Genomic DNA, 9,105 nt, shown 5'->3' on the forward strand with positions numbered 1-9,105 from the left:
AATTTATTTCTGCAACAGTTAGATGGAAAGCTCCCCGAGGAAAGGTGCATCAAGCAAGCAAGCTTGTTATGTACAATGGCACTGGATTATTTACTGCACCCCGCCTAAGACCCCTCCGCAGGAATGATTTCTTTGCTTAGCAGTTCCTTTTCATGACCTTTGCGAGATGCCAGATTTGGAAAGGGCCAGTCAGGAGAGGCCTGGTCTCTGGAGCAAGCAAGCAGCAAGTGAGGCCGACTTGGAGAGCAGGGGTGTGCCCAACATTTGCTCATGGAGCCAGTGAAAAGGGGTTGCCCCAGAGGGAAAAGCTTTGTTTTCTGTTCTGAGGCCCAGAAGTCAGGATTGCCCGAGACTTTATTTTGAAGGCCCTTGTTCTCAGGGAAGCGGACAGCAAAGAGCTGTGTCTGCGGGCTCGATCCCTTCGCCACCCCGCTGGCATTCTGGGACACAGCCTGGCCTGGGGAAGAGGTCTTTGCCCAAGGCAATCTGCTTGGTGAGACTAGAGTCTATGTTTACCGTAGAAAGAGGAAGGACGAGGGCCTCCCTGGTGGCGCTAGGGACTAAGCACAGCACTGTGAAGCTAACCGCAGCCTCTGCAGCAGGAGCTCGATCCCCGGCCGGCCAGAGAGCTACCCACATGGCGCAGCAGACCTCTCCTGACTCCCCGCTGCTCCCCTCAGCAGCGTATTTCAGTCCATCTGCCTGTTCTGCTCCCCACTCTGTCTCTGGGGAATCCTCTCAACTCCAGTTCTTATATGCATAAATCAATAAATCTCTAAAAAAGAAAAACCCCCCGCAGCCCTCAGCCAAGAAGCCTCCCCTGGAGGGACCCGCAGAAGCCCCACAAAAAGGCATTTTCCTTATTCTTGCCTTTCTCACATGTAAATGGCCTACCTGGGCTCCTGTCTGGAAATTAACATACACATGGGGTGGGGCAGTAACAACAATGTCCATAAAACCAGTTCTTTGTTTCCGCCCTGTGCTTGTCTCACTGTACCCCCAAGGGGACAGAACCCCACCTATCTCAGCACCCCATATAAATCAAGCCCTACCTGGGCAGGCAGTGCCCCTTCTTTTGGTCTAGTCCTCATCTTGGCTTCCTAGAATTAATATTTCTCCTCCATTCAGCGCTGGGTGTGGTTATTAACACAGAGAAGCACCGGCCAGTCCAGCCTCTCCCTTGCTCTGGCCCCCAGGGCCTTCACTGGTGCCAGGACCTTCTCTTCCACTAGCGTCTTCTCTTTCGCTCCACACAGTTCCCAGAGGCTGATTTATTTCGATGCCCTCTGAGTCATGATGAAAAAGTCCAAAGAAGTTTTTGAAAGGTGGGGATCATTGTTCATTAAGGTTTTGCATTTCTTCTGCTGAGTTATTATGAGTTTTATTATGTTTTTTTATGTTTGCAGGGAGGGGGTGCTGGCTGGGAGAATAGAGAAGATTTTAAGTTGGTTTCTATGTCATTTTCAATTCCTATGTCACCACTGGTTCCTGTGTCTATGTGGGCATGGCCTGTGATTTGGTACTTGGTCCCTGTGGGTCGCCGTGGATGGGACCATCTCTTAGGGGGTGGGGGAGCATCCCCTCACTCACGCTCATGCAGAACCGTCTACACCTGGAGGATTCCCTCTGCCTTAATTCAAGCAGTCCACATCCCTGGTGCCATGAAAAACCACTTCCGGGGATGGTGCCAAAGACTGGCTCCTTGCTTGGCAGGAACATGATCTCTTTGAACAGCATCGAGCAGAAATAAAAACGTGAAGGCATTTTTTTCTAGCAATCGGTGTTATGATGCTGTTAGACATTTGGGCCAGGGAGGCCGATGCCTAAAGGACATTCGATGGCCAAGTATACCCAGGGCCCAGGAAACACTTGCAGAGCTGATAAAGCCCAGGGAGAGCCAAGAAACAGCCCAGAGGGGAGAAAGGCAGCACCCCCCCCCCATATCCAACCTATAGGCAGGCCCAGAGTGCCCAGGAGCGCTCAAGAAGCAACCAGAGGGGGCCAATTCCTCGAATTGGGCAGGTCTCTGATGGATAAGGCGATTCCCCTAAACAGGACAATGCCCTGAAAAACCTCAAATGCTCTCCCCTCCAGAGGGCGGAGGGCGGGGTGGAGCTGGCTGATACTTGGCAACTCCCGGCCAAAAGCTCTCCCCTCCCCCAGCTGCTGCCTGGGCTGATGAAACTGTGCCCTAAGAGCACAGTAGAAAGGGGGAAGGAGTTAGAAACTGCTGCCTGGACTGATAAACCAATGCCCCAGGAGCACCTGCACAGTGCACCGCAGGAAGAGACTGAGTGCACCCCATTTAAGACCAGAGCCCCCCATGTTCCCTCGCAGTTGTTCTGACCCGGGACTGTTCGCCCGCACCTCTTCCTGTGCATACTTTCATTCTGTCACTAAATAAACTTTGCTCTTGCTTCTGCTAAACACGTAGTTGTGAATTCTGACACCAGTGAAGAGCCGAGGAACCCAAAATCCAGGAACCCCCCTATCCAACAACTCTAGATATCCCTACCCCCATGTGAGCATTCAGTTTATCTCTGAAAAGGTTTACAGTGGTTTACTGATTGTATATACTGATCCTATTTACTGATCATGTTAAAATTATACCTAGGCTAGACTAGACGGCGTGACTGGTTCTAAGAGGCCAGCCGTGGCTACCACGAGATGGCAATATTTTAATTTGTTAAGGGATTAAGTGCACTAATATCTGTAAACTGCTTAAATTGTTTCTTGCCCAGGGCAGTGTTCAATGTATTGCCTTAGATATTAAATTATTTTCTCCTTTTTGCTTATAGGTACCTTAGAATTGTGATTTCTAGTGAAGAACATGCATTCATTTTGAAATAAGAAGATGCTCTGCTTTTCTGCTTGTTTTCAGGATGCAGTGTGTTCTCTTTGCATTAGAGGGCTTTTTGTGGAAGGTTTGCAAATAGGGGCCTCCCTGGTGGCCTAGGGGTTAGTCTCAGCGCTATCACCACTGCAGCCTGAGTTCAATCCCTGACCAGGGAGCTGATCCACATGGTGCAACAGACCTCTCCTGTCTCCACGCTGTGCCCCTCAGCAGTGGATTTCAATAGATAGACCTGTTCTCCCCACTCTGTCTCTGGTGAGTCCTCGCACCCTTTCCCCCCTGCCCCATACCTCTGGCCTGCACCCCAGTTCTTCTACACACACAAAAATTTTCACAAGCAAACCGGAGTGCCAGTGCCATATATTCAGTGGTGCCTGTGGGGAGGCCTAGCTTATTACTAAAAAATGAAGTCACATTTCAGAGCCTTCTCCCTGGTCTGGCAGGCTGGGAGGAAGTTCAAACTGGCATAGGCCAGTCAGAACTGGACTGACCCGACCCTGCTCTGTGAGGAAGTCCTGCAGAAAAATCCAGATGCCTGTGAGGAAATGCAATCAATCACCTCTCAACCTCTGTTGCCCACAGAAGGCATTTACAGGAAGATCAAAACAGCAAGGACCCAGCCAAGAACCCTGTAAGCAGAAGAAGGATCCAGTTTAACTACCTGGGGTCTCGGCTTCGCGACATATAGACAACAGCAGTCTCTGAATCAGAACAATGGGGAACACTTTGACCCTTCAGAGTCCAAGCGGGAAAACCAGAAACCCTTGTCAAGATGTGCCGTGGCGTGTGCTCACTACACCATTCCCTGTGAGCATGGGGTCACCGCCCTCTCGCCTGAGGAACGTACTCCCACTCAAACCTGTGTGTGGCTGGTGGGCATTCCTCAGGGCCAAGCCTGTCAGGCTGTTGCTGGGCTCCAGCCCTCCCTTTGATGAGCTAATCAGCTCTTTGATTTCACTCTTACTGGGAGTTTTATTTCAGTCCACACTATGGTAACAAGCAGCTGGGGCTCCTGACTCAGAAGAGGGAGATTAGGAAGGTGTCCCAGAGGAGGAGAAAACAAACCACAATGGAGCCCACTGTTTGCATTAGAGAGGGCAGATGACTGACGGAATTGTCAGCCAGGAGGCAGCAGGCGTCCAGGGTTTGGGGTCTGAAGACAGGGACTTGTCTGCAGAGAGCAGCTATGTGCTCAGGCTCCTACTCCGCTTCCCTGCAGCTTCCTCTTCAACGCCCTTCAGTTCACCCCGTTCTCATGTGAGGAAAGGGGTGCCCCGGTGCTCTGTGGGTGAGCAGGCCAGCCTACTAGTTCTGCCCGTTGGTTGTGGGTTAATCCCCTCCCTCCACACAAGCTTGACCAACACACCATGGGAGCGTCATTTCTCCTCAGTGCGACGCTGCCATGGACGCTAAATGAAGTTACTTATATTTTCATCTCAGATTACTCACTTCCACTGGTGCTGTTCGGTGTCCTCGGGGATACTTAATGCTTCCTGGAATCTGTTTCCAGGATTGGTAGAAGCCCGAACTCCCCCAGAACAGATGTCCAGGCCTCATCCCTGACTGGCACCGTCTGCCCTCCGACTGCTGCTCTGCCCGCAGGAACCCCACACCCCTGAACAAGGCTTCCATGTTCTTCTCTGGAGCTCTCTGGGGCTTCGCTTTTTTACAGCGTTAGTCTTAACAATTCCCATCCTCACCAGTTCTCCTCAAACTATTTGCTTTGCCTGAAACAATGGGAGAATTTAGGGAGGAAGGCCGAGGGTGCCGATAACATCTGCCTGGCAAACACTGGAAAGGTCTTTTTAGGTGAGAACAGAAGACAGCAGCTACTCCAGAAATATCAATAGCCTTCTGAGGGACTGCGCCTAGACTGCCCACCCCGCCCACACCTGAGAATGAAGAAACTCTTCCTCCACGCCTGCATGTTCCCACAGTCCTTTCCTTCCCAGCTCATGTGCCCGAGCTTGCCGCTGGAGGAGAGAGCCTCTTCTGACTCTGCAGACCTCCCTACTCGCTGCCACTTGCTAGTAAACCACTTCCTTTGTGGAAACAACCTCCTGGTTCAGAGTTCAGCTTTCCCAGCATAAGCGAGACAACCTGGTGAGGTCAGTAGTGGCATCACAAAGGTCACACATACTTTACTACAAATGGGGTGCAAATTACCTTGCCCCTATGGTGTTCAGTCAAGGTACTCAGGTTGTTGTATTGAGTTTTATTTAAATGGCAATTCATGATAACTTTCATAGCAAAATTTAAATCAGCAGAATGTGAGAGACTGACAGGTAGCAAAGGACAGGACACCTGGGCCACTGTCCTCACCAGACCATGTGCCAGGCTCAGCATTTTGTAAGGAGGTCAACTCTGTTCAAATTGGGAAAAGGTGTTTCACTAATCATTTTTTAATCCAAAAGAGTCTTGAAAATGTATGTTGGCCCAGGACTGACAGTTACATGCAATGCTGCTTCTGTCCCAGGATCAATGTATCTCAGAGAAACACGGAAACAAGGCTCTGGAGATCTGACTTCCCACGTACAACGTGATCCTTACATCATTCTAAAAAATGCCAAAATGCCACAAAGGATAGAAGAGATGGCTGGTTATGAGAAATGCTAGCTAACCAGTGATTTCATTCAGGTTTCACTACCGGGATTGTGATGCACACACACTCATGTTTGTACCGACTCAACAAGCATTTGACTCTGTGGAAGACGGAAAAAGATGAGCCTAACACTAAATTAAAATCACTTGCAGGGCCTCCCTGGTGGCTCAGGGGTAAGTCTCAGCAGTCTCAAGCTATCGTCAGCCACTCTGGCCTAAGTTCGATCCCCGGCCAGGGAGCTGACACACAGGGCACAGCAGACCTCCCCTATCTCGCCCGCTGCTCCCCTCAGCAGTGTACTTCGGTCATTCTGCCTGTTCTGCTCCCCGCTCTGTCTCTGGTGAATCCTCTCACCCCCCACATTTCTGGCCTGCACACCAGCTCTTGTATGTATAAATGAATAAAATAAATCTTTGAAAAAAACCCGGTGAATCTACGTTTATATTTTTTGATACAGAGGTGGCAAGTAGTTCACATGTAATTCAGAAAAGTCACCCCAAATAACCTTTATGTTGTGCACCTCCACATCACTACCTTCGCTGCTGAACGACTCTGTTCCCCACCTACTACCAAAGATTCCTTTCTAACAGATAAAGGAGGAGACTGGGGTGAGAGTTTAAAATTTTGAGCATCTTTAGAGCTGTCCAGAAGAGGGCAATGTCATACCGAGAGATTTTGAAATTGTACATTAGGAAGTTACAGAATTTGCAAACACATTTTTTCTTTACTCAGCCAAGACTTAACGCTTAATAACCCCTCAGTTCCGCACCTGTACTAAAGTTATTTCTAACATTAATGAGCTTACTTTCCTACCTTAGTCAAGACAGTATTGCAAGCGCACTAGGATCTCTCTCCAACAACTCCGGACCCTGCTGCATCACTGCTGTGCAGCTCAGGAGGCGTCTGGAGCCTGTTCTGAAGCCCTGTTTCCAAATAATCTAAGTCCACCAGAAAAGGATCTGGCTTTTCACAAGTTGTTCCTGAGACTTTCGTCTGTGTTGCCTCCTCTTTGTCTATTTCAACTCACCCCTTGATGATCGCCTCCCTCTCTCTCTTGCCTCCCGCCCTCAGCGCATCTCCCCTTCCCAGGTGGCCCCTCATCTTCTGAAATAGTCAATGCGAAGCTTTTGGCAGTTTTCAGCTTGGCCAAGCCTAGTCTTTGACTCTGTACTTCCCTCTCTGCGGAGCACGGTTGTCCTTCCTGCAACCCCTGCCCTCAGCTCCGAGGAAGAGGTGAAGAGGAAACAGGAGGAAGAGAAAAATGAAGGAGAGGCTGGTGGATTGCCTTTGCTTCAAGCTGAGTTAAGCTCTTTGGGTTGCAAATAACAGAAAGCCAACTCTGGTTCAAAAACAAGACGGAGGAGGAGGAAGAGAGGAAGGCAGCAAGGAGGGAGAGGGGAGGCAGGAAAGAAAGGGGGTGATGGGGGGAGGAAAAGGGAAGCGTAAACGCCCCAAAGAACCAACTTAACCAAGAGGGGAAGTTATGTTCTGTGGTGGAGATAAAGAGCTGAACCAAACAGCAACAGAAATATAAATCACAAACGCACATAGACAAGTCTCCAATCTAGCCTCATATCTATGATTTGATTTACCCCCATAAGCCGGAAAACTCCAGGGCACTTGAGTGATTTGAAATCAAGAGGGAAAGCCTGCATCCTTGTACTCTGAGAAGCCCAGAATAAATGAGCTTCACACGAGCAGAAATGCATGGCTTCATTGCATGAAGTTGGCAAGACCAACTTAGAAGGGCTTTTATATTCCTTTTAAAGGAGATTTTTTTTTTTTCCCAATCTCTAAAACCATCCAGAGCAAAGCCAAGAGAACATCCTTTGACTAGAATGTACCAGACCATCTGCTGTAGTATGCGGGGCCACGGTGATCTGATTTTCAAATTCAGCTTCGTCTAAAAGAGATCACAACTACCAAGGCTGGGTGGGACCTTGAGGCCAGACCACGCTCAGATTTTAATGACTCCAAGCTTCACCATGAGCCTCAAAGCTGTTCCCCGCCCCCCATCCTCTCAGCCCCAGGAAACTTTTAAAAAGATTACCAAAACTGGGAGAAAAAGGCAAGAGCCAGAGGAGGGAGCCACCACAGACAGAAGGCTGGAGCCTCCCAGGTTCCTGGGGAAGGAATCCCCAGGAGTCTGGAAGTGCTGGCAGGTGCATCCTTGTGCTGTGCCTGGACCTAGGTGGACGGGTGTTGCTGCAGAAAACAGCTCTCCTCTGAGGCTGGATGTGCTTTTGTAAGATGCACTAAGGCAAGATTCAAGATTTGGGGTGATTGCACCCTAGGGAATTCCAGAGCTGACCACTAAATTCTGTGAGCACACCCCACTGCTGTGCACCCCTACTCCACTTCCGGCCAGAGTCACAGCTCTGCTAGACCTTTGGAAGCAGCGGTCCAACCCGACTCTACCGAGACTAGCAAGGAGCCGATCAAGCCTTACTTCCTAACATGCTGGCTCGAGGCCTTTCACCGTGACCTTGCAGGATCTCTGCGCCTGCGTTTCAAATGGGGCGCATCTGCTCTGGAGGGAAAGTGCTACGGTTAAGCCTCATCTCTTCGAGGCTTGGTCACTTTGAGGAACTAAGTTTTCTCAGATCGTTGGGGATTCTACAGACACAGTGCTGCCACCCCATTTTGGCTGCTGCACCCTGATTTTCGTAGCGGCTGGCGATAGCTTGATAGTGCTGTGTCTTTACCCCCTGTGCCACCAGGGAGGCCCCAAAATGTTCTCATTTTAAAAGTGCTCTTGTGAAACGGAACTCTTACTGAAATGGATGATAGCGCCTCCTTCCTCCTGAGACAGGGATTCAGACATGATTTAACCACGGCTCTGTGATCCAGTACCACCCTCATCATGCTCATTTATTATGGGATTATTTGCCCGTGGTGAAATGACCTTAAGCCGCCATCCTTCTGAAGTTCCATGTCCGCGTTTCAGTTTCCTCCTTCATTGTTAGATGTCAGCTTAGCACAGAATCAACCCCAGAATGATTCCCACCAGTCAAAACAAGCGCCACCTGTTCTGCCATTTCCACTTCCCTTCCGTGGGAAATGCAAAGAAATGCAAAAAGCAGCCCCACTTGAATACGGAATGAACTTTTCTGGTCGAGGTAAAGGCAGAGAAAGAAAAGATCACCCTTGTCTTTCCTTACCCCCCACCTGGGTAGGAGGTGGCATCGCTTTATCGTTTTGCTCTGTATCTCTCTCCTGAGGCGTGAGGAGGAACATTTTTCATATTGTTACAGGGCAGGGAGAGGGGCACCCCAGACCCCGCAAAGACTGAGGAAGGAAGGAAGCAGGATGGAGCCAGAAGGAGGCCTGGAGGAGGCACATGGCGCCGAGAGACACGTGAAGAGACTGCGCTTGTCTTTTGGTCGTGGACGGGGTGACACAGATGTGGGGGAGACCCGTGGGGAGGGGACCATGGCGGGTTTTAGCTTGATGTTGATTTTGCTCTTTTCCTTCCGGGCTTGTCTGGTTGTTTCTGGCCCTTTTCTGTGGGTCCCCACGGGAAGATGCCTTAGACTCGTGGCAGGCTTTGGGGCCTTGCTCTGGGCCGATCCCATCTGGATGGAGTTTTACCCCCGAGGGGACAGGTCACTTTGGGTGCTGGATTTAGAAACTAGATTCTTTGCCTTAC

This window comes from Talpa europaea, assembly GCF_964194135.1.
Source record: "Talpa europaea genome assembly, chromosome: X".
NCBI classification, from domain to species: domain Eukaryota; kingdom Metazoa; phylum Chordata; class Mammalia; order Eulipotyphla; family Talpidae; genus Talpa; species Talpa europaea.